Genomic DNA, 24,836 nt, shown 5'->3' on the forward strand with positions numbered 1-24,836 from the left:
TAAACAAACTTCCTATACTTTTAATGATGGCTGAACTCAAAGGCATTTCCTTCAATGTGAGAGGCATAAAATCTAAAACAAGGAGAATTGCTCTTTTTAACTTTCTTACATGTTTTACTGCATCTGTTTTATTTTTGCAGGAATGCAATATCCCACATGAAATTTCATACAAAAAATATAAGGATGAGTGGAAGTGTGGGCCATCTGTCTGGTCCGGATCTAATGCTACGGGATCAGCAGGGGTCGCCATAATTTTTAAAGGGAATGTTTTAATAGATTTTATTCAAGAAATTTTACCAGGTCGTATTTTATTAGTTAAGGCTTTTATTAATGGTATTAAATGGCAGTTTTTAAATGTTTATGGCTCTCCAGAAAAAAATGAAAGAGCCGAAATGCTTGATCTTTTACCATTATTTATTAATAACTCTGAACCTTTTATCTTAGCAGGCGATTTTAATTGTATTTTTAAAGGTGAAAACCGGCGTTCCAGCTCTGTCAGCAGGAACTACGATAAAACCTCAGGTATGCTGCATGATATAGTGACAGATGCTAAGCTAATTGATATATATAAAGAGTGTAATAGAGGCAGCCCGGAGGAAGCCGGTTTCACCTGGAGCAATTCCAATTGTAGCTCTAGAATTGATTTTATCTTCGGTTCAGATAAAACAATACCTGCAAAATGTGAAGTTTTAACTAATTTATTTTCAGACCATAAACTTTTATCTTTTAGCATAAAAGTAAATGAAAACAAAAAATGTGGTAAGAAAAGCTGGAAAATGAACGTGTCCCTTTTAACTGACCCGCAGATTTTATCAGATTTTACCGAGTTTTATAGAAAATGTAAAAAAGAAAGAAGTCCAAATATTTCTATAAGTGTATGGTGGGACAGAATGAAAGTTAAAATAAGGAATTTTTTTTATTAAAAAGGGTCTTTTTAAAGCCAAAGAAAAATATGAAGAATATAGAATTTTAAATACTCGCTTACAAATGTTATTTAAACTTAGAGATAATGGGATAGATGTACAACATGATATTTCAACCTTAAAAGAAGAGATTTCAAAATGGCTAGAACAAAAAGGGAAAGAGATAATTTTCCGTTCTAGAATACAGCACATAGAAGAAAATGAAAAATGTTCTAGATATTTTTTTAGGAAAAATAAAAAAGAAAAAGTAATAATTGACTATATAGATGGAGAAAATAATATAAAACAGATGTTGGAGAAAGTTGAGGTTTTTTTTACTACTCTTTTTAATGTAAAAATTATAGATAAAAAACTAATGGAAGACTCCCTGCAAGAAATAACAGCTGTTTTAGATCCCTCATCACAAGAGTTTTTATTACACCCATTAACAGAACAAGAGATTTTAAAAACCATAAAAAGTTTTAAAAAAGGCAAAGTCCCCGGTTCTGATGGTATCCCAATTGAATTTTATGTATGTTTTTGTGATATTTTAAAAGATGATTTGTTTTAGTTGTTTACTGAAGTTTTTACCAGTAAGGTTTTATTAAATTCTTGGAAGAAAGGTGAAGTCTCCCTTTTGTATAAAAAAGGCAATAAATCAAAATTAGAAAACTGGAGACCGATAACACTCCTAAATTGTGATTATAAAATAATGGCTAAAATCTGTGCAAATCGTCTAAAAGGAGTCATCAGCAACATTATACATTCTAATCAAGTGTGTGGGGTGCCGGGGCGTAGTATATGGGATAATCTGAATTTAGTGAAAGACTGTATTGAGGATGTGAAAGATCGAAAGGGGAAAATGGCGATTTTATCTATCGACTTTGAAAAAGCATTTGATCGTGTCTCACATTTTTATCTTTTTAAAGTTTTAGAAAAAATGGGCATACCGGAAGGTTTTTTATTTTCTCTTAAAGCATTTTACAAAGATTGTACAAGTAAGATTTTAGTTAATGGTTTTAAGACACAAGATATACCCTTAAAGTCTGGGGTAAAGCAGGGATGCCCCCTGTCCCCCCTACTTTTTATTTGTGCGCTGGAACCGATGTTATGTGCATTACGCCGAAATAACCAGATATGTGGAATACCTTTGCCTGGAAGCGGTGGTTTGGAGGCTAAGGTCGTAGGTTACATGGATGATGTAGCAGTGTTATGTCGTGATGCTCCATCCCTGACGAAAGCCCTTCATCAAGTGCAAACTTTCTGCTCAGCCTCTGGTTTTAAAATTAATTTTAACAAATGTAATATTTTAAGTGTTGGGGGAATGGTTTTACATGATGTAGCCGTTGACATAACTGAATCCATTACCATTTTAGGTGTATTATTCACGGAAAAAAATGATGGCTATAATAGTTGGGAAGCAATTACACAGAAAGTAAATACGAAAATATGTATGTGGAACATGAGAAAACTTACGATGGAGGGTAAAGTATTGATTTTAAAAATGGTGATTTTACCGCTGTTATTGTATCTCAGTATGGTTTTCCCCCCACCGGTTAATGTTTTGAAAAAGATAACTAAAACTTGTTTTACTTTCTTTTGGAACTCAAAAATGGAGAAGCTGAAAAGAGAAATTGTGATGAAAGCAAAACCGAAAGGTGGTAAAGATTTCCCAGATTTTAATAGGTTTCTTTTAATCCATTTTTTCGTTTACTGTTTTAATGCCTTTTTTAAGACCCACTATTGGTCCTTTTTTATGCGTTTTAATACTGGTTTTTTTATGAGGAATCTTGGATGGTATAAAGTTAATTTATCTGCTCCCTATGCTTTTAACTTGCCAGCGCATTATATGATTTTAAGGAAAATAGTGTCGGATTTTAATTTAGGGAATAAGAAAATAGAAGAATTAAAAGACAGTAAAAAACTAATTAAAGAGATACGAAAAAATGAGGAAATATGCAATATTGAAAGATATGATGATGAAAAATCTACATCTATCTGGAAAATGATTAATGGTTTTAATCTTTTTAATATACAGAGAGATCTGGCTTGGAGTTGCGCGCACAGCTGTCTTCCTTGCCGGGCATTCCAATACAGAAGAGGATTTGTGAGGTCTGCCATCTGCCCAAGAGTCGGATGCCAGGATGAGGAAACAGTGGAACATCTATTGTGGTCATGTAAATTTGCTAAAGACCTCTGGAGAAGACTGCTCCCCTTGCTGGAAAGAGTGGCAGACCTCAAGGACTTTAATTATAAAACGGTGCTATATGGACTTATGAAATGCCCCACCATGGACCAGCAAATAATGGCTTGGAAGACAGTCAACTGTGCCAAGTCAGCTCTCTGGAAAGCACGAAATATTGCTGTTTTTAATCAAGATGTTTTTTCAGTGGACAATGTTTCAGAACTCTGCTTATGTGATATGTACACCTACTATTTAATGGATAAAAAACAAAATGTACATGTATCCAAAAAATGGATTGTCGACCAATGGAACCTAATAATTTGATATGATCTCTCTTTTGAATTGTATAAGTTTCATTGACTTATTTGAATTATATTTGTTTTAATCTTTGTAATCTGTTAAAATTTTAAATAAACGGTTTTATCCCTATATTGGGGATAGCCAAATTAAAAAAAATCTGTTCTTATCAGTTTAATATCTGATACGTCCCCTATCTGGGGACCATATATTAAATGGATTTTTAGAACAGGGAGATGGAAAAAGAGCTTGCTCACTTCACTCCACGTATCAGCCCAGTATGGCAGTTTCTCTGGGAATGGTGCACTCACTCTCTTAAGCGGTTTCCAAAAACAGATTGAATTGAAATTGGGATAAGCAAGTAGTGTTTTCAAAGCATGATTTGAATGCTTTTTTCAAATGTCGCTGCTCTGCAATTCGTTTTTCTTGGTCCAAGTTGCACATTTCCAATTCCTTAGCCTTGATTTAACTTGACCAACTCTTCTACTACTACTACTCTTATTCACCGCTATATGGGAGGCATTGCACTGTATTCAATGTGTCCGTAAAATAACGATCTATCTTGGCCTTTGCTGCTTGGTAGGTATAGGTGTGACAAGCTGCAGTAATGTGTTTGGCTTTGGATAGCTACATTTCTGCACACCCACCTGCTACAAGGCCTGCAGCCCCTTCGCCTCAGTACTTCCCCAGTCTTAATTCAAGCATTCAATTCCTACCACATCCCTCATGCAATGATACTGTATGTCGCTTCATTTTTGAAACATTGTCCCCCTCTTGTGGCCTTCCAACTTTGAAATTTACTGTTCAATTTTGAATTAATTCATATATGAATTAAATGGAAAATCAACGATTTATCTGGCGAGTTATTTGAATGTTCGGCCTACGTCCACCTGTCTGACAGACGGACGGTATTCTAGTGGCTTGTAGCAGCAGCAGCAGCTAGGTGCGCTGCTTGCCTGCAGTAAATAGGATGTGTTCCATCCATGGAACACTGTGATAGGAATCATGCCATTCATAGCACACAATGCTTGGATGTGTTTGACCACGTGTCACAATGGGACCACGTGTCACAATGGGACCACGTGTCACAATGGGCAGCCCACAGTCTGTAGCAGCTGCGCAGTAGTAGTCAGCTTCAGTCTGCTGAGTGAGCCTCAGCAGACAGGTGGGCCATGCTCGCCTCCTGGTTACAATATCTGGCACCAGGAGAGTTAAAGCAAGACCTTTCATTTAGGGAGGGTAGTAGAGGGGGCGGTGTAGGAGCAGTGCTCCTCTGGCCTCTTTCCTAGTACTGAAGCGCGTTTGACCGTGAGGGGAGGGTGGCCTAACAAAAAAGGGGTTGGCCTATGCAAATTAAAAGCGCGTGGAGTGGAATCCTGGGGGAAAAAAAAAAAAAAATCAGCCGCCTGCGCTTTTGTTATGCGCCCAGACTTGGTTTGAATGTCTTCCTCAGGGTGGTGTCTGTGTCATTCTCCACAATGGGTGCATGTCTTAAGCCCTGTGGCCTTGCAAGCGGCAAACCATTTCTGGTTATCGCTTCTCGGCCTTTTGGCTAAGATCAAGTGTAGATCTTGGCTAGGAGAGTCTGTGCTTTTTGTCCTTCTCAGCACTGCAGCTTTTGCTGCTTTTTCTTTGAGAGGGGACTTTGCAGACACGAGCAGCGATGGTTAAAATTCGCTTTGCTGAGCCTGGGGAAACCCGGGTGAAGCATGGTATCCGGATCGATATAGATGCCGGACGTGAAGATGATTTTCTCTTGGCATTTTTTGTGAACAACGTCCTTTTTGGAGTTCTGAAGCTGAGAAAAGAGGAGATTCTGTGTTTGCAGCAGTTCAGATCCAAATTTACTCTTGTTCTTTCTTCTATTGCAGCTTGCAACAATCTCTATGGGACACTGAAGCAGAACGTGGAGAACACTGTGCTGGATGGGCTGACCTTCACCATCCTGTATTCAGATAAGGAGCTGCCTCTCACCCTGATGATGTATAACCCTCATGTGCCTCTGGAGCTGATCTGCATATTTTTGAATAAACATTGCAAGGTATGTAGACCTCCTACCAAGGTCATGAATGAGGTTGGGCTGTGGACAGGAAAGTATAGATTTATGGTAAAGTTCTCAGAAAGCATGGATGAGCCAGGAGGAATTCATTATCCCCCCTGTAACTTTTCCATAGGGAAGGAGAGAGGTTTTCTCTTCTTCCCTAATGCTCCCAGGTTCTGCAGGCACTGCTGGGTGTATGGCCATACACAGGCAGACTGCCCTGCTGGAAGCCAGGTGGTGTGCAGAAAGTGTGGTGAGGTCGGTCATCCTAGTAGCCAGTGCACAAATGAGATTGTGTGTAACCTGTGTGGGGTAGGGGGTCATGCCTTTAAGGACTGTAACCTTAGACCCAGCACATATGCAGGAGCTGCTAGGAGGAATTTTGTAATGCCTGACCCAGATCATCTTGTGGATTTTGTGGAGGAAATGACTGAAGAGGAGAAGGCTGAGAGAAAGCAGCTGGAAGCTGAATATAAGGAGCAGAGAGAGAAGTTTCAGAAAGAGCACAAGGAGAGATTAGAGCAACGTGTCAGAGACAGGATAGTGAATAGGATGCTGGCTGAGGAGAAAAGTGCTGAGTCACTACCTGTGAGAACACACAAGCCTGAAGCCGTTCAGAGAGAGATTCCACAGACAGCTAGTGAAGAAAAGGTGGGGGCCCCTGGCAGGAGCAGTGTGTCTGCTGAGGAGAGAAGTGCTGAGTCATTGCCTGTGATTACACACAAGCCTGCAGCCGAGCAGAGAGAAGTTTCCACTGGAAAAAAGGTGGGGGCTGCTAGCAGGAGCGAGGCAAGCTCTGAGAGGAGAGTTCAGGAAGAGGTCACAGACACTGACGGCGCCACCTGGACTACAGTGCAGAGGCAGACCAGGAAGAGCAGACTGAGCTCTGTGCAGAAAGTACATGGAAAGGAAAAAAGGCAGGACTATGCAAAGCAGGAAGCAAAGACTTCTGGGATGAGCAGAAGCACAAGATCTAGTGCAAGAAAGAAGCCCAGCTTTGAAGTGCTGCAGCAGCTGTCTGAAGACCAGGAGAATGTGGATGACAATAAGGAAGAGGTGACAGAAGATATCCCTGACATGACAGTCACATTGCAAGGGGAAGAAGGGGAGTCAGCCAGCCTGTCTAAAACCCCCAAGATGGAATGGAGTGAAGATTCCCTGGAGTCTGAAGATGAAGGTGGTCAGGGTGACTTTGACCAGAGTGAGGAAGAATCTGCAGATGACACAATTGTCCAACTGGTGAAACTGAGCCCCTCATCATCCTGTACCAGCGCTGGTAGCCGCAGCTCCACAAGAAGCTACCCAACAGTCTCAGAACCCCAAGGTGTCCGTTTTTTAGGGGAAGACTTGGGGTACACCGTCTGCACATCCGGTGTTACCCCTCAAGACGGGAAAGGCTGAAGACCAGATGGGGCTGTGGTCGTGATCTTCCTAAAAACCTGGAGCGATGGGTTCCCAACCTGCTCAGTTGGCAATATCGTCACTGAACGTGCGACTAATAAAGTCGGCACAAAGGAGGGCCTTTATTTTAGATTATTTGGGAACCCTTAAGGACTATGTTTACTGCATTCAGGAATGCGGAATTTCTGACTCTCTGGATGACAGTGTGTGGCCACATGGCCAATGTATTTGGTCTGGTTCAGTTATTAATAAAAATAGTGGTGTTGGAATTTTAATTGCTAATAAAAATATTAAAATTGAAGGTTATACAGTTATAGAGCCAGGAAGGTGTGTTATGTGTGAGATTACTTGTAGAGGGTGGAGGTTTAAGATTGTGAATGTGTATTCTTCGATTGATAAAGAAGAGCGATTGGAACTTTTTGAGAAATTGTCTTTTTTTCTGCATGGGAGAATACCTGTTGTCTTTGTTGGTGATTTTAATTGTGTCACTGAAGGTGTGCATGTGGATGTCACTGGGAAAAAGTTGAGGGGTCTGATTGAGGATTTTTCGTTTGTTGATGCTGCAGAGTTTTTCTTGGGAAAACCTCCTCCCGTCACTTACAAAGCTGATAGGGGGGGCATTGAATCGAGAATTGACCGTATTTTGTTGTCAACTAACATTGTCTGTAAGCATTTTCAACAGGAAGATGTTCCTTTTTCTGACCATGTTATTTTGCGTGCGCGTTTGGAAGGTAAGGTGTCTTTTGCGCATGGTCGTGGGGTATGGAAGCTAAATGTACGTCTGTTAGATGATGAACGGATCATGATAGCCTTTAGACGGATGTATGCGAAGTGGAAACATAGAAAAAGAGATTTTGTGAATGTGTTGGAATGGTGGGACTGGATGAAGAAGGAAATAGGTTTTTTCTTTAAGAAGTGGGGAAGGAAAAAAGGTGTGTATAATAGAGAAAAATTTAACGAATTGGGTATGAGATTAGAGTGGCTGAGAAAACTGAGTATGATTGGAGTTGAGGTGGATGATTTGATGTGTCAGGTCAAGAATGAGATTAAGAAGTTTATGAATGAGAAAGGTAAGGAGATGATATATAGGTCTAAGATTGAGCATTTGGAAAAGAATGAGAAGTGTACTAGGTTTTTCTTCAAAAAAACTTTTGGTAAGAAAGTTGATATGGATGAGGTGATGAATGGGAATGGTGTGTGTGTGTATGGTGAGGATGTGATGAATGAGGTTGAATTGTTTTATAAGGAGTTGTATGGGGCCAAATGGATGGATGAAGGTTTGATGGCTGAAATGTTGGGTAAATTGGAAGGACGGCTAACTGAGGATGAGAGTGATTTGATGGATGATGGAATTGTGTTGGATGAAGTGAAGAAGGTTGTAATGTCTGCAGGTAAGAATAAAACGCCTGGGAAAGACAGGTTGCCTATAGAGCTGTATGTGAAAGAGTGGGATATTATGGGAAATGATTTGTTGGAAGTAGGTAAGTATATGTTTTATAACAATGTACTGAGTGAATCAATGAGAGAAGGAGTGGTTGTATTGATTCACAAGAAGGGAGACCGGAAGGACTTGGGAAATTGGAGGCCGATCACCCTTCTAAATGCTGATTATAAGGTTTTCAGTAAGTTGTTAGCAAACAGGATGAGAGATATGATTGGGAAAGTAATTGGTGAGGATCAGGTGTGTGCAATACCTGGAAGAACGATGAATGAAAATTTAGTGTTGTTAAGGGATGTGATTGGTGATTGTTTGGGCCGCAAACTGAAATGTATGATTTTTTTCTGTGGATTTTGAAAAAGCATTTGATAGGGTGTCACACGTCTTTATGTTTAATGTCTTAGCGAAAATGGGTTTTTCTATGAATTTTGTGAGTTGTGTGAGAAGCCTGTATTGGAATGTGTCAAGTGAAATTCTGGTGAATGGATTTTTGAGTAATAAGGTTAAGGTAACGTCTGGTGTGAGACAAGGGTGTCCTATGTCACCCATTTTATTTATAAGTGTGATTGAGGTTCTTTTGTGCATGATAAGGAGTGACAAGTTTATGAAAGGTGTTTTGATTCCTGGAAGTGGTGGGAAAGATCTGAGAATATTGGGATATATGGACGATGTGGTCATTGTGAGTGAAAATATGGCTGCAATGAATAGGGCAAAGTACTTATTGAATATGTTTTCCAGGGCCTCAGCCTTTAAAATAAATTGGGCTAAATGCTCCTTTAAATGCTTTGGTGATAACAGCATTAAATTGGATGAGGTAAAATGTGAAGATGGAGCTATCAAGGTACTGGGAATTAAATTCAATGACAACTTAAAGGGGAATGAGAGTTGGGACGACTGCGGAAAGAGAATAGCACAAAAATTAAATTTCTGGAAGTTGAGGGAGCTGACATTGACAGGGAAGATTTTGATTATCAAAGCAGTGGTGCTTCCGATTTTGCTTTTTGTTGCCAATGTGTACCCCTCGGCTTCTAGAAAAATTAAAAAAACTGAAAAAATTATTTTTACTTTCCTCTGGGGGAGTCGAATGGAGAAGTTAAAAAGAGAGCATGTGTATAAGATGTGTGTGAATGGTGGTTTAGATTTTCCAAATATTGATTTTTTTCTAGGGGTAAGTTATATCAAAATGCTCGTGATTTGTATGGGTAAGGGGAACAAATGTGCTTGTATGGTAAGATACTCCGCTGGTTGGATGTTTTACAAGTTGAATTGGATCAAAAGAGATGCTACAGTACCTGTTGCTTTCAGGTGCCCGGTGTGGTATGAAAGAGTTGAGAAAGTCATTAGGAAGTACGATCTGATGGATCAGAGTATGATTGACTTTGTAAATAAGAAAAAGATCATTAAAATGGTGAGACATAGAGAGATGGTGTGTAATATCGATGGCTTGAGAGGGGAGGATGTGCCAAATATGTGGAAAAAGTTGGGAACGCAAGGTATGTCCAATAGACAGAAAGATATTGCATGGATGGTTCTGCATGACATACTACCTGTAAGGGATGTGCAGAAGAGGAGAGATCTGATTAAGACTGATGTGTGTCCAAGAGATGGATGTGGTTCAAGAGAGATTGTCAGACATATGCTGTGGGATTGTGAATTTGCTTATGATGTGTGGAGAGGAATGAGCACGCTGTGTAATGGATTAGCAGGTGTGACTTTTGTCAATTGGAAGGTTGCAATGTTTGGAATGGGAGCATGTATTAGCTTGAAAGATAGAGTGTTATGGTTATTGACTGTGTGTGTAATGGAAAGCCTATGGGACGCAAGGAATCTGTTAGTTTTTAAAAGGAAAAAGATGACAGTTAATGAAGTTTTAAAATTGATTTTGTCTCGTATGTATGTCATCTACCTATGGGACAAGAAACGTGGTGCCATCGATGCGGAAGGGGTATGGAAGTTTAAGAAATGGAGATTCCTGGTAATGTATAGATAAATAGAGGTTTTTGGTAAGGTATAGATAAATGGTTTAACATGTTTTTTTCCTTTAGCTTAAATTGTTAACTATGTGTGTATTGTTTGGTTTCAATTCAATCTTTTTAACCTGAGTTTAAAATGAAAAAACTTTTTATATAAAACGCCATGATATGATGAGAGGTTACATACCGGAAAGAGCTTTAAGTAGCTAACTTGATGGTGGAAATTACAACCGATCTGACATGGTAAAAAAAAAAAAAAAAAATCTGTTTTTTTATCAGTTTAATATCTGATACGTCCCCTATCTGGGGACCATATATTAAATGGATTTTTAGAACAGGGAGATGGAAAAAGAGCTTGCTCACTTCACTCCACGTATCAGCCCAGTATGGCAGTTTCTCTGGGAATGGTGCACTCACTCTCTTAAGCGGTTTCCAAAGACAGATTGAATTGAAATCGGGATAAGCAAGTAGTGTTTTCAAAGCATGATTTGAATGCTTTTTTCAAATGTCGCTGCTCTGCAATTAGTTTTTCTTGGTCCAAGTTGCACATTTCCAATTCCTTAGCCTTGATTTAACTTGACCAACTCTTCTACTACTACTACTACTCTTATTCACCGCTATATGGGAGGCATTGCACTGTATTCAATGTGTCCGTAAAATAACGATCTATCTTGGCCTTTGCTGCTTGGTAGGTATAGGTGTGACAAGCTGCAGTAATGTGTTTGGCTTTGGATAGCTACATTTCTGCACACCCACCTGCTACAAGGCCTGCAGCCCCTTCGCCTCAGTACTTTCCCAGTCTTAATTCAAGCATTCAATTCCTACCACATCCCTCATGCAATGATATGTCGCTTCATTTTTGAAACATTGTCCCCCTCTTGTGGCCTTCCAACTTTGAAATTTACTGTTCAATTTTGAATTAATTCATATATGAATTAAATGGAAAATCAACGATTTATCTGGCGAGTTATTTGAATGTTCGGCCTACGTCCACCTGTCTGACAGACGGACGGTATTCTAGTGGCTTGTAGCAGCAGCAGCAGCAGCTAGGTGCGCTGCTTGCCTGCAGTAAATAGGATGTGTTCCATCCATGGAACACTGTGATAGGAATCATGCCATTCATAGCACACAATGCTTGGATGTGTTCGACCACGTGTCACAATGGGACCACGTGTCACAATGGGACCACGTGTCACAATGGGCAGCCCACAGTCTGTAGCAGCTGTGCAGTAGTAGTCAGCTTCAGTCTGCTGAGTGAGCCTCAGCAGACAGGTGGGCCATGCTCGCCTCCTGGTTACAATATCTGGCACCAGGAGAGTTAAAGCAAGACCTTTCATTTAGGGAGGGTAGTAGAGGGGGCGGTGTAGGAGCAGTGCTCCTCTGGCCTCTTTCCTAGTACTGAAGTGCGTTTGACCGTGAGGGGAGGGTGGCCTAACAAAAAAGGGGTTGGCCTATGCAAATTAAAAGCGCATGGAGTGGAATCCTGGGAAAAAAAAAAAAAAATCAGCCGCCTGCGCTTTTGTTATGCGCCCAGACTTGGTTTGAATGTCTTCCTCAGGGTGGTGTCTGTGTCATTCTCCACAATGGGTGCCTGTCTTAAGCCCTGTGGCCTTGCAAGCAGCAAACCATTTCTGGTTATCGCTTCTCGGCCTTTTGGCTACAACCAAGTGTTGTGGCTGAAAGTCTCAAAAGCCTATCGCACCTTCGGCCTTGAGGCATCGGCAGTTTTACTGTCTTAAGCCTCATGCTGCTATAGGAGGTGTGCGTGCTGACGAGAACCAAGAAGGCGATCGACCTACCCGATTATGGCGATGGCGACATCGGCTACTCTCCGTTCTGCTGGAGCTGGCGATTTGAAGATCAAGAACTCCTTCAAGGTTGAAGTTGAAGAGCGAGCCCGTGACAAGTTCTCCCTGTCTTTCTTCGTGAGGAAGGTCCTGCTTGAGATCCTGCAGGTGAAAAGAGAAAACATTCTGGCACTTCAAGATGCTCCTGGACACTTTGTTCTCACCCTGACCTCTGAAGTGGCATCTCAGAATCTTTACCATCAGATCAAGCTGAGACTGCAAGAGGAAGAGCTTAGAGGACTCCACTTTGTGACCCTCTGCCTGGCAGAAGAGAAATCTGTTGTGGTTCATATGAACAACCCTCATGTCCCTGAAGGAGATGTGGCAGCTTTTCTCTGGAACTATTGCTCTGAGGTCCACTTCTCTCACAAAATCATGAACTCAGAGAGATTGTGGACTGGAAAATATAAGTTCATCATGAAGCTGAGAGAAGGTCTGGGAATTGGTGGACTGAATCATCCACCTCAGAACTTCCTAATTGGCAGAGAGAGAGGAAGACTCTTCTATCCTGGGATGCCTATCTTCTGCAGGAAGTGTATGGACTTTGGGCACTCTTTCGAGAGCTGCAAGGAGGAGAACGCCCTTTGCAAAAAATGCTATCAGAATGGACATGTCACTTTGAACTGCCCAAACCAGATGATCTGTAACATTTGTCGTGTTCCTGGACACTCTTTTAGGGATTGTCCATTGAGGAAAAATTTTACTTATGCAGATGCTACTCGAGGGGAACCCTCTATGAAGCGGGCAAATCCTGAGGAGCAGCAAGATAAGTCTAAAGACTCTTCCAGGGACCCATCCGGGAACCCTCCAGGGGACCCTCCTGGGGATAGCGTGGTTCCCAGGGACTGGTCGGAGATTCCAGATGGTCAGATGGTGGAGGAGGAACCTGCTGAGCCTGAAGTTGAAAGAGGAGAAGATCTGTCCAAGGAGGCAGGTGGTGAGGACGAAGAGGAGGACATGGACCTGGAGGTTTTGAGGAAAAGGAAAAAGGAGAAATCAGATTTGCAAAAAAAAGGGGAGAGCGCCAAAAAAAGACCTCCGGGGCGCATTAAAACATCCCTCCCTAAGTATTCACCTACCCGGATGATCCCAGTTCCTCTACCTGTAAACCCTTCTGACCCAGTAAACATCAAGGAGTACTCAGACACTGATGTCTCGGAGGGTCCTCCTACTCCTGTTGCTTTCATGACAGATACTGACTCAAGCTCTGCTTAAATGACCTATGGCTATGCTCAAAATTGCCTCACTGAATGTGAGGAGCTTAAAGGGCTCTGTCAAGAGAGCTGCTTTATTTTCATATTTGAAAACTTTAGATGCTGACATCTTTTTATAACAAGAATGCGGTATTGACCATGACCCTAACTATAACAAGCTAAGGGAAGATTGGGCGAACGGACCTTCCATTTGGTCCGGTGAAAATGGATCACGTGCTACTGGAGTTAGCATTCTGTTTAAAAACTATGACTTTAAAGTTATCTCATTCACGGAAGTTGAACCTGGGCGTGCACTAGTGGTAAATGTTAACTACGGTGGATCCGAGCTCAAGCTGATCAATATGTATGCATCTCCAATTAAAGAAGAAAGAGCCACTCTATTTGATAAAATAAAACTCTTTATACCTGGTTCTGAACCAACTGTGGTTGGTGGTGACTTCAATTGTATCCTGGCAGATGAAAATAGGACATCAGGTACTAGGAGAAAAGACAAGACAGAGAGGCAGTTAAAAAACCTGATTGAGGATACTTACCTGAAAGACGTCTGGAGAGAGAAGAATACTTCAGATCCAGGATACACTTGGGAGAACAATCTCATAAAATCAAGAATAGACTTTGTGCTGACATCACGAAGTGTCAAAGTTAATAATGTGGATCTAACAGGTAACATCTTTTCCGACCACAAAACTTTAATTGCTCACCTACAATTGCCCATTCTGGAGAAAGGGCGAGGAGTCTGGAAATTGAACACTCTACTGTTAGAAGATGAAAGCATAAAAGTGGATTTTTTGAATTTTTATAAAAAGCTACAAGGAAAAAAACGCAATTACAGAAAAATTTTAGAATGGTGGGAGTTTGTGAAGACTCAAATTAGACATTTTTTTCTCTCAGCTGGCAGAAAGAAGGCTAGACAGAAACAAAAATGGTTTAAAGACCTGAATACAAAATTGCAAACAGGGTACAAACTCAGAAATGCTGGGATAGAAATGGAAGATGTAATTTTACAAGTCAAGGAAGACATCAGAAAAGCAATAGAACGGAAAGGCAAAGAAATAATTTTTAATGCAAAAGTAGAACATATGGAGAAGAATGAAACATGTTCCAGGTTCTTTTTTAAAAAATCTTTAGAACACAAAGAACTGATTAAAGAACTTGATGGTGAAACAACAAAAAATGGACTGTTGGACATAGCGCAAAAATTCTATCAAAACCTTTTTACTGAAAAGAAAATTGAGGAGGATTTTTTACCTGATGCTTTAAATTCACTGCAGAAACACCTAGAAAAGGAAGACCAAGACTTGTTAATTGAAGAGATCTGCGAAGCTGAACTAATAAGTGCAATTAAAAGTTTTTCTAGAGGGAAAACGCCGGGTACGGATGGTTTACCAATTGAATTTTATTTAACCTTTTGGGAGATTTTAAAAGATGACCTGTTTGAGATTTTTAAAGCCGCCTTTCAATGTGACAAATTGCCAGAGTCTTGGAGAAGTGGTGTGGTCAATTTACTTTTTAAAAAAGGAGAAAAGACGAATTTAGAGAACTGGAGACCAATCACGTTGCTCAACGTAGACTACAAAATCATGGCAAAAATTCTTGTTAATAGGATGAAGAAAGTGATTGAAAAGGTTGTGCATCCAGACCAGGTGTGTGGTGTGCCTGGTCGTACAATTGCTGAAAATCTAAATATCATACGGGACGCAATATGGTACCAGCAAGAGCGGAAGCAAAGGTTAGCTCTCCTGTCCTTGGATTTTCAGAAAGCATACGACAGAGTCTCTCATAAGTACTTATATTCTGTTTTAAAGAAAATTAAATTCCCGGATGTTTTCATTAAGCACATTGCACTTTTGTATGAAGAAAGTTTTAGCAAGATTTTAATTAATGGTTTCTTATCTGCAGAAGTTTTTTTACAGTCTGGCGTCAAACAAGGCTGCCCACTCTCGCCTCTGCTCTTTATCTGCGCAATCTAACCTTTATTGGCAATGCTGAGGAGAGAAAAGATGGTGAAAGGTGTACCTATACCAGGTGGAAATGGACTGAGTACTAAATCATTAGGGTACATGGATGATATCACAATCCTATGCGACTCAGAACAGTCGCTAAGAAGAGCAGTAAGGATTACTGATTTCTTTTGTCTAGCGTCTGCCTTTAAACTGAACTTGGAGAAGAGCGAATGTCTTGGCTTTGGTGATTGGTCCGATGCGCAGATTCCTCAGCTAAAAATCAGAAGTGACAAAATTAAAATCTTAGGCGTAGTGTTCACTAACAAGAATGATGGAGAAGAAAGCTGGCAGTTGGTGAAAGAGAGAGTACAGAAAAAGATAAGTCTATGGAAACTAAGAAAGTTATCAATGGAAGGAAAAAATCTAATTATTAAGTCTCTATTGTTACCAATAATGCTGTTTTTAAATATGGTGTACCCCCCGAAGACAGTACAGTGAAGTTTATGCAGAGACAAATTTTTCTGTTCGTGTGGGGATCTAAAATGGAGAAAGTGCGAAGAGAGATAATGTACAAACAACACAAGTATGGTGGAAAGAATATCCCAAATGTTAAAACATTTCTGTACCTAAAGTACTTTAGCTTCTGCTTAAAAGTGATCAATACAAGAACTCATTGGTCTTTTTATTTAAGGTATGCTGCTGGAGATATCTTCAGGAAGAGAAAGTGGATAAGTTTGTCACAAAATTCTCCAGTTTTAATTACACCACCAAAGCAATATGTTCTGTTGGAGAAAACAATTAGACTTTTTAACTTACCTGAAATGGATGTTCAGACGCTGTCAAACTCAAGAAGATTGGCTCTAGAGATTAGAAGGAAGGAAACCATGTCTGCAGTTGTTAATTTCACATACAGCAAAAGTGGAAGAATTTGGAGAATGACTTATGCACCTTATTTAACAAATGAATATAAAGACTTGGCCTGGGCAATAGTGCAAGAATGTGTTCCTGTTAGGTTTTTTCAACATAGAAGGGGATTGTGCAATACTGCAAGATGTCCTAGGACAGGCTGTGTTGGAGAAGAAACTGTTTTACACACCTTTTGGAACTGTTACTATGCCCAAAATGTTTGGAAGGAAGTTGGAAGTCTTTTAAAGTTTGTTACTGGTCTTAAGTTCTTAAATCATGAAGTTGTTTTATATGGAAATTTTACATGTCAGTCCAAAGAAAAAGAACGAGTCATCTGGATAATGATAAATGGTATAAAAAGTGCGCTATGGAAAGTCCGAAATATATTGCTTTTTAAAAAGGATTACATAAGTGAAAATGAATGTATCAAACTAGCATTAAGTGAGATATACATCTATTACCTATTAGATTTGAAGAGAAATGGGAAAAAACGAGCAAAGAGTCTATGGAACTTTCATCTGTGGAACCTTGTAACACGAACAGATTGAGAAACAAGAGAAATAAAAGAAAGAACAAAAAGTAAAAAAAAGAACAAATAAAAAAGAAAAAAATCTGTTCTTATCAGTTTAATATCTGATACGTCCCCTATCTGGGGACCATATATTAAATGGATTTTTAGAACAGGGAGATGGAAAAAGAGCTTGCTCACTTCACTCCACGTATCAGCCCAGTATGGCAGTTTCTCTGGGAATGGTGCACTCACTCTCTTAAGCGGTTTCCAAAGACAGATTGAATTGAAATCGGGATAAGCAAGTAGTGTTTTCAAAGCATGATTTGAATGCTTTTTTCAAATGTCGCTGCTCTGCAATTAGTTTTTCTTGGTCCAAGTTGCACATTTCCAATTCCTTAGCCTGGATTTAACTTGACCAACTCTTCTACTACTACTACTCTTATTCACCGCTATATGGGAGGCATTGCACTGTATTCAATGTGTCCGTAAAATAACGATCTATCTTGGCCTTTGCTGCTTGGTAGGTATAGGTGTGACAAGCTGCAGTAATGTGTTTGGCTTTGGATAGCTACATTTCTGCACACCCACCTGCTACAAGGCCTGCAGCCCCTTCGCCTCAGTACTTCCCCAGTCTTAATTCAAGCATTCAATTCCTACCACATCCCTCATGCAATGATACTGTATGTCACTTCATTTTTGAAACATTGTCCCCCTCTTGTGGCCTTCCAACTTTGAAATTTACTGTTCAATTTTGAATTAATTCATATATGAATTAAATGGAAAAGCAACGATTTATCTGTCGAGTTATTTGAATGTTTGGCCTACGTCCACCTGTGTGACAGACGGACGGTATTCTAGTGGCTTGTAGTAGCAGCAGCAGCAGCAACAGCAGCTAGGTGCGCTGCTTGCCTGCAGTAAATAGGATGTGTTCCATCCATGGAACACTGTGATAGGAATCATGCCATTCATAGCACACAATGCTTGGATGTGTTCGACCACGTGTCACAATGGGACCACGTGTCACAATGGGACCACGTGTCACAATGGGCAGCCCACAGTCTGTAGCAGCTGCGCAGTAGTAGTCAGCTTCAGTCTGCTGAGTGAGCCTGAGCAGACAGGTGGGCCATGCTCGCCTCCTGGTTACAATATCTGGCACCAGGAGAGTTAAAGCAAGACCTTTCATTTAGGGAGGGTAGTAGAGGGGGCGGTGTAGGAGCAGTGCTCCTCTGGCCTCTTTCCTAGTACTGAAGCGCGTTTGACCATGAGGGGAGGGTGGCCTAACAAAAAAGGGGTTGGCCTATGCAAATTAAAAGCGCGTGGAGTGGAATCCTGGGAAGAAAAAAAAAAAAAAAAATCAGCCGCCTGCGCTTTTGTTATGCGCCCAGACTTGGTTTGAATGTCTTCCTCAGGGTGGTGTCTGTGTCATTCTCCACAATGGGTGCCTGTCTTAAGCCCTGTGGCCTTGCAAGCGGCAAACCATTTCTGGTTATCGCTTCTCGGCCTTTTGGCTAAGATCAAGTGTAGATCTTGGCTGGGAGAGTCTGTGCTTTTTGTCCTTCTCAGCACTGCAGCTTTTGCTGCTTTTGCTTTGAGAGGGGACTTTGCAGACACGAGCAGCGATGGTTAGAATTCGCTTTGCTGAGCCTGGGGAAACCCGGGTGAAGCATGGTATCCGGATCGATATAGATGCCGGATGTGAAGATGATTTTCCCTTGGGATTTTTTGTGAACAACGTTCTTTTTGGAGTTCTGAAGCTGAGAAAAGAGGAGATTCTGTGTTTGCAGCAGTTCAGATCCAAATTTACTCTTGTTCTTTCTTCTATTGCAGCGTGCAACAATCTCTATGGGACTGAAGCAGAACGTGGAGAACACTGTGCTGGATGGGCTGACCTTCACCATCCTGTATTCAGATAAGGAGCTGCCTCTCACCCTGATGATGTATAACCCTCATGTGCCTCTGGAGCTGATCTGTATATTTTTGAATAAACATTGCAAGGTATGTAGACCTCCTACCAAGGTCATGAATGAGGTTGGGCTGTGGACAGGAAAGTACAGATTTATGGTAAAGTTCTCAGAAAGCATGGATGAGCCAGGAGGAATTCATTATCCCCCCTGTAACTTTTCCATAGGGAAGGAGAGAGGTTTTCTCTTCTTCCCTAATGCTCCCAGGTTCTGCAGGCACTGCTGGGTGTATGGCCATACACAGGCAGACTGCCCTGCTGGAAGCCAGGTGGTGTGCAGAAAGTGTGGTGAGGTCGGTCATCCTAGTAGCCAGTGCACAAATGAGATTGTGTGTAACCTGTGTGGGGTAGGGGGACATGCCTTTAAGGACTGTAACCTTAGACACAACACATATGCAGGAGCTGCTAGGAGGAATTTTGTAATGCCTGACCCAGATCATCTTGTGGATTTTGTGGAGGAAATGACTGAAGAGGAGAAGGCTGAGAGAAAGCAGCTAGAAGCTGAATATAAAGAGCAGAGAGAGAAGTTTCAGAAAGAGCACAAGGAGAGATTAGAGCAACGTGTCAGAGACAGGATAGTGAATAGGATTCTGGCTGAGGAGAAAAGTGCTGAGTCACTACCTGTGAGAACACACAAGCCTGAAGACGTTCAGAGAGAGATTCCACAGACAGCTAGTGAAGAAAAGGTGGGGGCCCCTGGCAGGAGCAGTGTGTCTGCTGAGGAGAGAAGTGCTGAGTCATTGCCTGTGATTACACACAAGCCTGCAGCCGAGCAGAGAGAAGTTTCCACTGAAAAAAAGGTGGGGGCTGCTAGCAGGAGCGAGGCAAGCTCTGAGAGGAGAGTTCAGGAAGAGGTCACAGACACTGACGGCGCCACCTGGACTACAGTGCAGAGGCAGACCAGGAAGAGCAGACTGAGCTCTGTGCAGAAAGTACATGGAAAGGAAAAAAGGCAGGACTATGCAAAGCAGGAAGCAAAGACTTCTGGGATGAGCAGAAGCACAAGATCTAGTGCAAGAAAGAAGCCCAGCTTTGAAGTGCTGCAGCAGCTGTCTGAAGACCAGGAGAATGTGGATGACAATAAGGAAGAGGTGACAGAAGATATCCCTGACATGACTGTCACATTGCAAGGGGAAGAAGGGGAGTCAGCCAGCCTGTCTAAAACCCCCAAGATGGAAAGGAGTGAAGACTCCTCGGAGTCTGAAGATGAAGGTGGTCAGGGTGACTTTGACCAGAGTGAGGAAGAATCTGCAGATGACACAATTGTCCAACTGGTGAAACTGAGCCCCTCATCATCCTGTACCAGCGCTGGCAGCCGCAGCCCCACAAGAAGCTACCCAACAGTCTCAGAACCCCAAGGTGTCCGTTTTTTAGGGGAAGACTTTGGGTACACCGTCTGCACATCTGGTGTTACCCCTCAAGACGGGAAAGGCTGAAGACCAGATGGGGCTGTGGTCGTGATCTTCCTAAAAACCTGGAGCGATGGGTTCCCAACCTGCTCAGTTGGCAATATCGTCACTGAACGTGAGACTAATAAAGTCGGCACAAAGGAGGGCCTTTATTTTAGATTATTTGGGAACCCTTAAGGACGATGTTTACTGCATTCAGGAATGCGGAATTTCTGACTCCCTGGATGACAGTGTGTGGCCACATGGCCAATGTATTTGGTCTGGTTCAGTTATTAATAAAAATAGTGGTGTTGGAATTTTAATTGCTAATAAAAATATTAAAATTGAATGTTATACAGTTATAGAGCCAGGAAGGTGTGTTATGTGTGAGATTACTTGTAGAGGGTGGAGGGTTAAGATTGTGAATGTGTATGCTTCGGTTGATAATGAAGAGCGATTGGAACTTTTTGAGAAATTGTCTTTTTTTTCTACATGGGAGAATACCTGTTGTCTTTGTTGGTGATTTTAATTGTGTCACTGAAGGTGTGCATGTGGATGTCACTGGGAAAAAGTTGAGGGGTCTGATTGAGGATTTTTCGTTTGTTGATGCTGCAGAGTTTTTCTTGGGAAAACCTCCTCCCGTCACTTACAAAGCTGATAGGGGGGGCATTGAATTGAGAATTGACCGTGTTTTGTTGCCAACTAACATTGTCTGTAAGCATTTTCAACAGGAAGATGTTCCTTTTTCTGACCATGTTATTTTGCGTGCGCGTTTGGAAGGTAAGGTGTCTTTTGCGCATGGTCGTGGGGTATGGAAGCTAAATGTACGTCTGTTAGATGAACGGATCATGATAGCCTTTAGACGGATGTATGCGAAGTGGAAACATAGAAAAAGAGATTTTGTGAATGTGTTGGAATGGTGGGACTGGATGAAGAAGGAAATAGGTTTTTTCTTTAAGAAGTGGGGAAGGAAAAAAGGTGTGTATAATAGAGAAAAATTTAACGAATTGGGTATGAGATTAGAGTGGCTGAGAAAACTGAGTATGATTGGAGTTGAGGTGGATGATTTGATGTGTCAGGTCAAGAATGAGATTAAGAAGTTTATGAATGAGAAAGGTAAGGAGATGATATATAGGTCTAAGATTGAGCATTTGGAAAAGAATGAGAAGTGTACTAGGTTTTTCTTCAAAAAAACTTTTGGTAAGAAAGTTGATATGGAGGAGGTGATGAATGGGAATGGTGTGTGTGTATGGTGAGGATGTGATGAATGAGGTTGAATTGTTTTATAAGGAGTTGTATGGGGCCAAATGGATGGATGAAGGTTTGATGGCTGAAATGTTGGGTAAATTGGAAGGACGGCTAACTGAGGATGAGAGTGATTTGATGGATGATGGAATTGTGTTGGATGAAGTGAAGAAGGTTGTAATGTCTGCAGGTAAGAATAAAACGCCTGGGAAAGATGGGTTGCCTATAGAGCTGTATGTGAAAGAGTGGGATATTATGGGAAATGATTTGTTGGAAGTATGTAAGTATATGTTTGATAACAATGTACTGAGTGAATCAATGAGAGAAGGAGTGGTTGTATTGATTCACAAGAAGGGAGACCGGAAGGACTTGGGAAATTGGAGGCCGATCACACTTCTGAATGCTGATTATAAGGTTTTCAGTAAGTTGTTAGCAAACAGGATGAGAGATATGATTGGGAAAGTAATTGGTGAGGATCAGGTGTGTGCAATACCTGGAAGAACGATGAATGAAAATTTAGTGTTGTTAAGGGATGTGATTGGTGATTGTTTAGGCCGCAAGCTGAAATGTATGGTTTTTTCTGTGGATTTTGAAAAAGCATTTGATAGGGTGTCGCACGTCTTTATGTTTAATGTCTTAGCGAAAATGGGTTTTTCTAGGAATTTTGTGAGTTGTGTGAGAAGCCTGTATTGGAATGTGTCAAGTGAAATTCTGGTGAATGGATTTTTGAGTAATAAGGTTAAGGTAACGTCTGGTGTGAGACAAGGGTGTCCTATGTCACCCATTTTATTTATAAGTGTGATTGAGGTTCTTTTGTGCATGATAAGGAGTGACAAGTTTATGAAAGGTGTTATGATTCCTGGAAGTGGTGGGAAAGATCTGAGAATATTGGGATATATGGACGATGTGGTCATTGTTGTCGGGATCCCTCAGATTACTCTTTCATCTGAAGGACCGATGTTCTTAGGTGTGAAGCACCATATGTCTCTAATCAATTGCTCCGTCGAGAAGGATAACACAGACACCAGCTGTATAATACCACTCGGGATGCCTGCCAAGACGCCTCTGGCTTATCAGTTAGGCTTCCGTCTTTTATAGTAAAGAATTTAAACATTTTACAGACATGCGCAGTACAAATGATTTTACAACTTGTTTTAGACAAAGAAAGTCATTTAGGCGAAAAAGCAGAGGTATTTGACCTTGGTTCACAAGGGAGATGTCTGAGACATCTCCTCGAAGAACAGATAAGGTTTTAAACAAGAGAATGCAACATAGACAGAACTCAATTTAACTCCTTCAGTTCCTATCATTCCCCCCTTTGACATCTTCATTTTCCACAATCTGGAACACTGGATCCTGCAACAACAGCGGATAGTGGCTCGTTCACCAGGTACTATCCCAGGCCGACGGGTTGCCCAAGGGAGACAGGTCTTCTACCTTCTCCATCCCCCAGATACTGAAGCCACGTCCATCATTGCAAGAGTACGCTCCTTCATGCCAGAAATGAGATGTCAATCTAGGACTCAAATGAATAATAGTTAAATTCTTGTTGTTTACAGTCAAACTTCCTTATCTATTTCTACATCTTTTCTTGCATACAGAGATACACCAAAAAACAAGTTTCAATAGCACATATATTACGAAGATACAAACAACAATGATTTTGGACAGCAACGGTGGTGTTCGATATATCCAATATATCCCATATTTGGTCATCTAAGTAATCTGTAGCCCTGACTAATTTATCCCACATTTGAGTAATCATAGGATAAATAAAAATAGAGCTGACAATTTTATTAGCCACACTCATCTGCACTATATGTGGTCTCCCAGAGAGGCAAGGTGTATTGTCAGCAGCTCTTTTGTACAACGTGTGTTTAGGTATGCTCTGAGTATTCAACTGGTCATTCGGAATAACAAAGGTAGCTGGAGTCAAACGACCCAGAGTACAAGCACCTTTTACCCCTACTGGCAACCATTTATATGCATTGTCTCCACATACCCAGAACATGTCACTAGGTAGGTCCCATAGGGCTGAATGTTGTAATACCAGTCTATGAACTAAATCTATGAACGCAGATACATTCTGAAGCATACACCAATTTGGAAGTTGTCCTAAAGGGCTACAATACCCTACATCGGGATTTCCACAGGTGGGAGTTCCTTTCTCATATCCAGATGACTCGTTGCAAGGTATATTACCTGAAATATTAAAACAAGTTTCATTATTGCCCTGGGGAAATAAATTGGAATACTCCCAGGACGTGTTATGCAACCTTCTTTCTAGCAGTATTGGTTTGAAGGCATCAGTAGAGTGGGAAGTTACATTAAAACTAACTTGTAGGCCATACATTGGAATTTGCCCCAGGTAGGTTAATCGAGTTCTATTCCTGGGTACCCAAGCCCCCCTTTATATGCCAGATATTGAAGGTGTGTATTACTTCCTGAAAGATTACCCTGCCACCAAGGGTATCCTACCCATCCCACAATAGGTATACCAACAGTTGTGTTCCATAACTTCACATTATTTGTGGCATTATTAGCGAGTGTATCAGAACAACTGGTCCAGGCAAATAATTCCTCGGGTGGCACAGGAATAACAAGGAACGGAATACTAGTGGCTGATACTGGTGAATGTGTGCAGATCCAGCAATCTGCTGGAGACTGAGTGTCTTTTGACCAATCATTTAGTATTTTTTCCTGATGTTGTATAAACTTATTATTCAAGGACATTGGAGAATTTAGATTGTCCCACGCAGCTACCATTATTACAGATAATGCAACAAAACCAAACCAAAACATTATGCACTCTTATGCTTTGTTAACTCCTGTGGCTAGTTTGCAATGCGATGCGTGGATCCAGGTTGGTCTTCCTTCCAACTTAACAGAAGTAGGCGTTGTTAGGAGTACTTGGTAAGGTCCTTGATATCGGGGTTCAAGGGTCTTTCTGGAGTGTTTCTTGACATATACGTAATCACCAGGTTGTAGACAATGAGTTCCTTCCACACTATCTGGATCTGGAATGGAAGAGAAAACTAGAGAATGCATTTGAGTTAAATGCTTTTGCAACTGGATTACATAACTTGTCAAATTATCCACATTGAGTGTTAAGACCTGTGGGTAGTACAACCCTGTGTTCGGTGGTCTTCCAAACAGTATCTCGAAGGGTGACAGTTTAGTTTTCCCCGTGGGTGTGTACCTTACTGAGAATAATGCTAATGGGAGACACTCTGGCCATGGTCTATGGGTCTGCTCCATGGTTTTCTGTATTTTCAATTTCAGTGTCCCGTTCATTCTCTCTACCTTCCCTGAACTCTGTGGGTGGTAGGGTGTATGAAATGCCTGTTCTACACCTATCATTTGCATTACATTTTGCATTACCTCAGCAGTAAAGTGTGTACCTCTGTCTGATTCAATTGTTTCAGGGACACCGAATCGTGGTACTAGTTCCATCACCAGTTTCTTTGCAGTGGCTCGAGCTGTAGCCGTTTTCACCGGGTAGGCCTCTGGCCATCCAGAGAAGAGATCTACACATACTAGGATATTTGCATACACTCCTACCTTGGTAGCTGTATGTCGTCAATC

The 24,836-nt window shown here is 41.2% G+C and overlaps 1 protein-coding gene, 1 non-coding gene and 2 pseudogenes across 2 annotated transcripts in view; all 4 read left to right on the forward strand.

The window, feature by feature from the left end:
- The first annotated feature begins 397 nt into the window (after nt 1-397).
- The window catches only part of LOC141094652 (uncharacterized), an 803,576-nt gene continuing 779,137 nt past the window's right edge, over nt 398-24,836 (forward strand). Inside the window, exons 1-2 of the transcript XR_012233147.1 lie at nt 398-522; nt 2,279-2,386. The gene's annotated coding sequence lies outside the window, so the exon portion shown is untranslated. The remainder of the gene's footprint in view (nt 523-2,278; nt 2,387-24,836) is intronic.
- LOC141094954 (U2 spliceosomal RNA) lies at nt 3,510-3,696 on the forward strand. Its single transcript, XR_012233221.1, has one exon. It is a non-coding gene; the product is annotated as a U2 spliceosomal RNA (small nuclear RNA).
- LOC141095010 (U2 spliceosomal RNA) lies at nt 10,444-10,655 on the forward strand (annotated as a pseudogene).
- Nucleotides 16,739-16,911, forward strand: LOC141094975 (U2 spliceosomal RNA; annotated as a pseudogene).

This window comes from Dendrobates tinctorius, unplaced genomic scaffold (assembly GCF_039654945.1).
Source record: "Dendrobates tinctorius isolate UK_male_01 unplaced genomic scaffold, ASM3965494v1 ptg000065l, whole genome shotgun sequence".
In the NCBI taxonomy this organism is placed as follows: domain Eukaryota; kingdom Metazoa; phylum Chordata; class Amphibia; order Anura; family Dendrobatidae; genus Dendrobates; species Dendrobates tinctorius.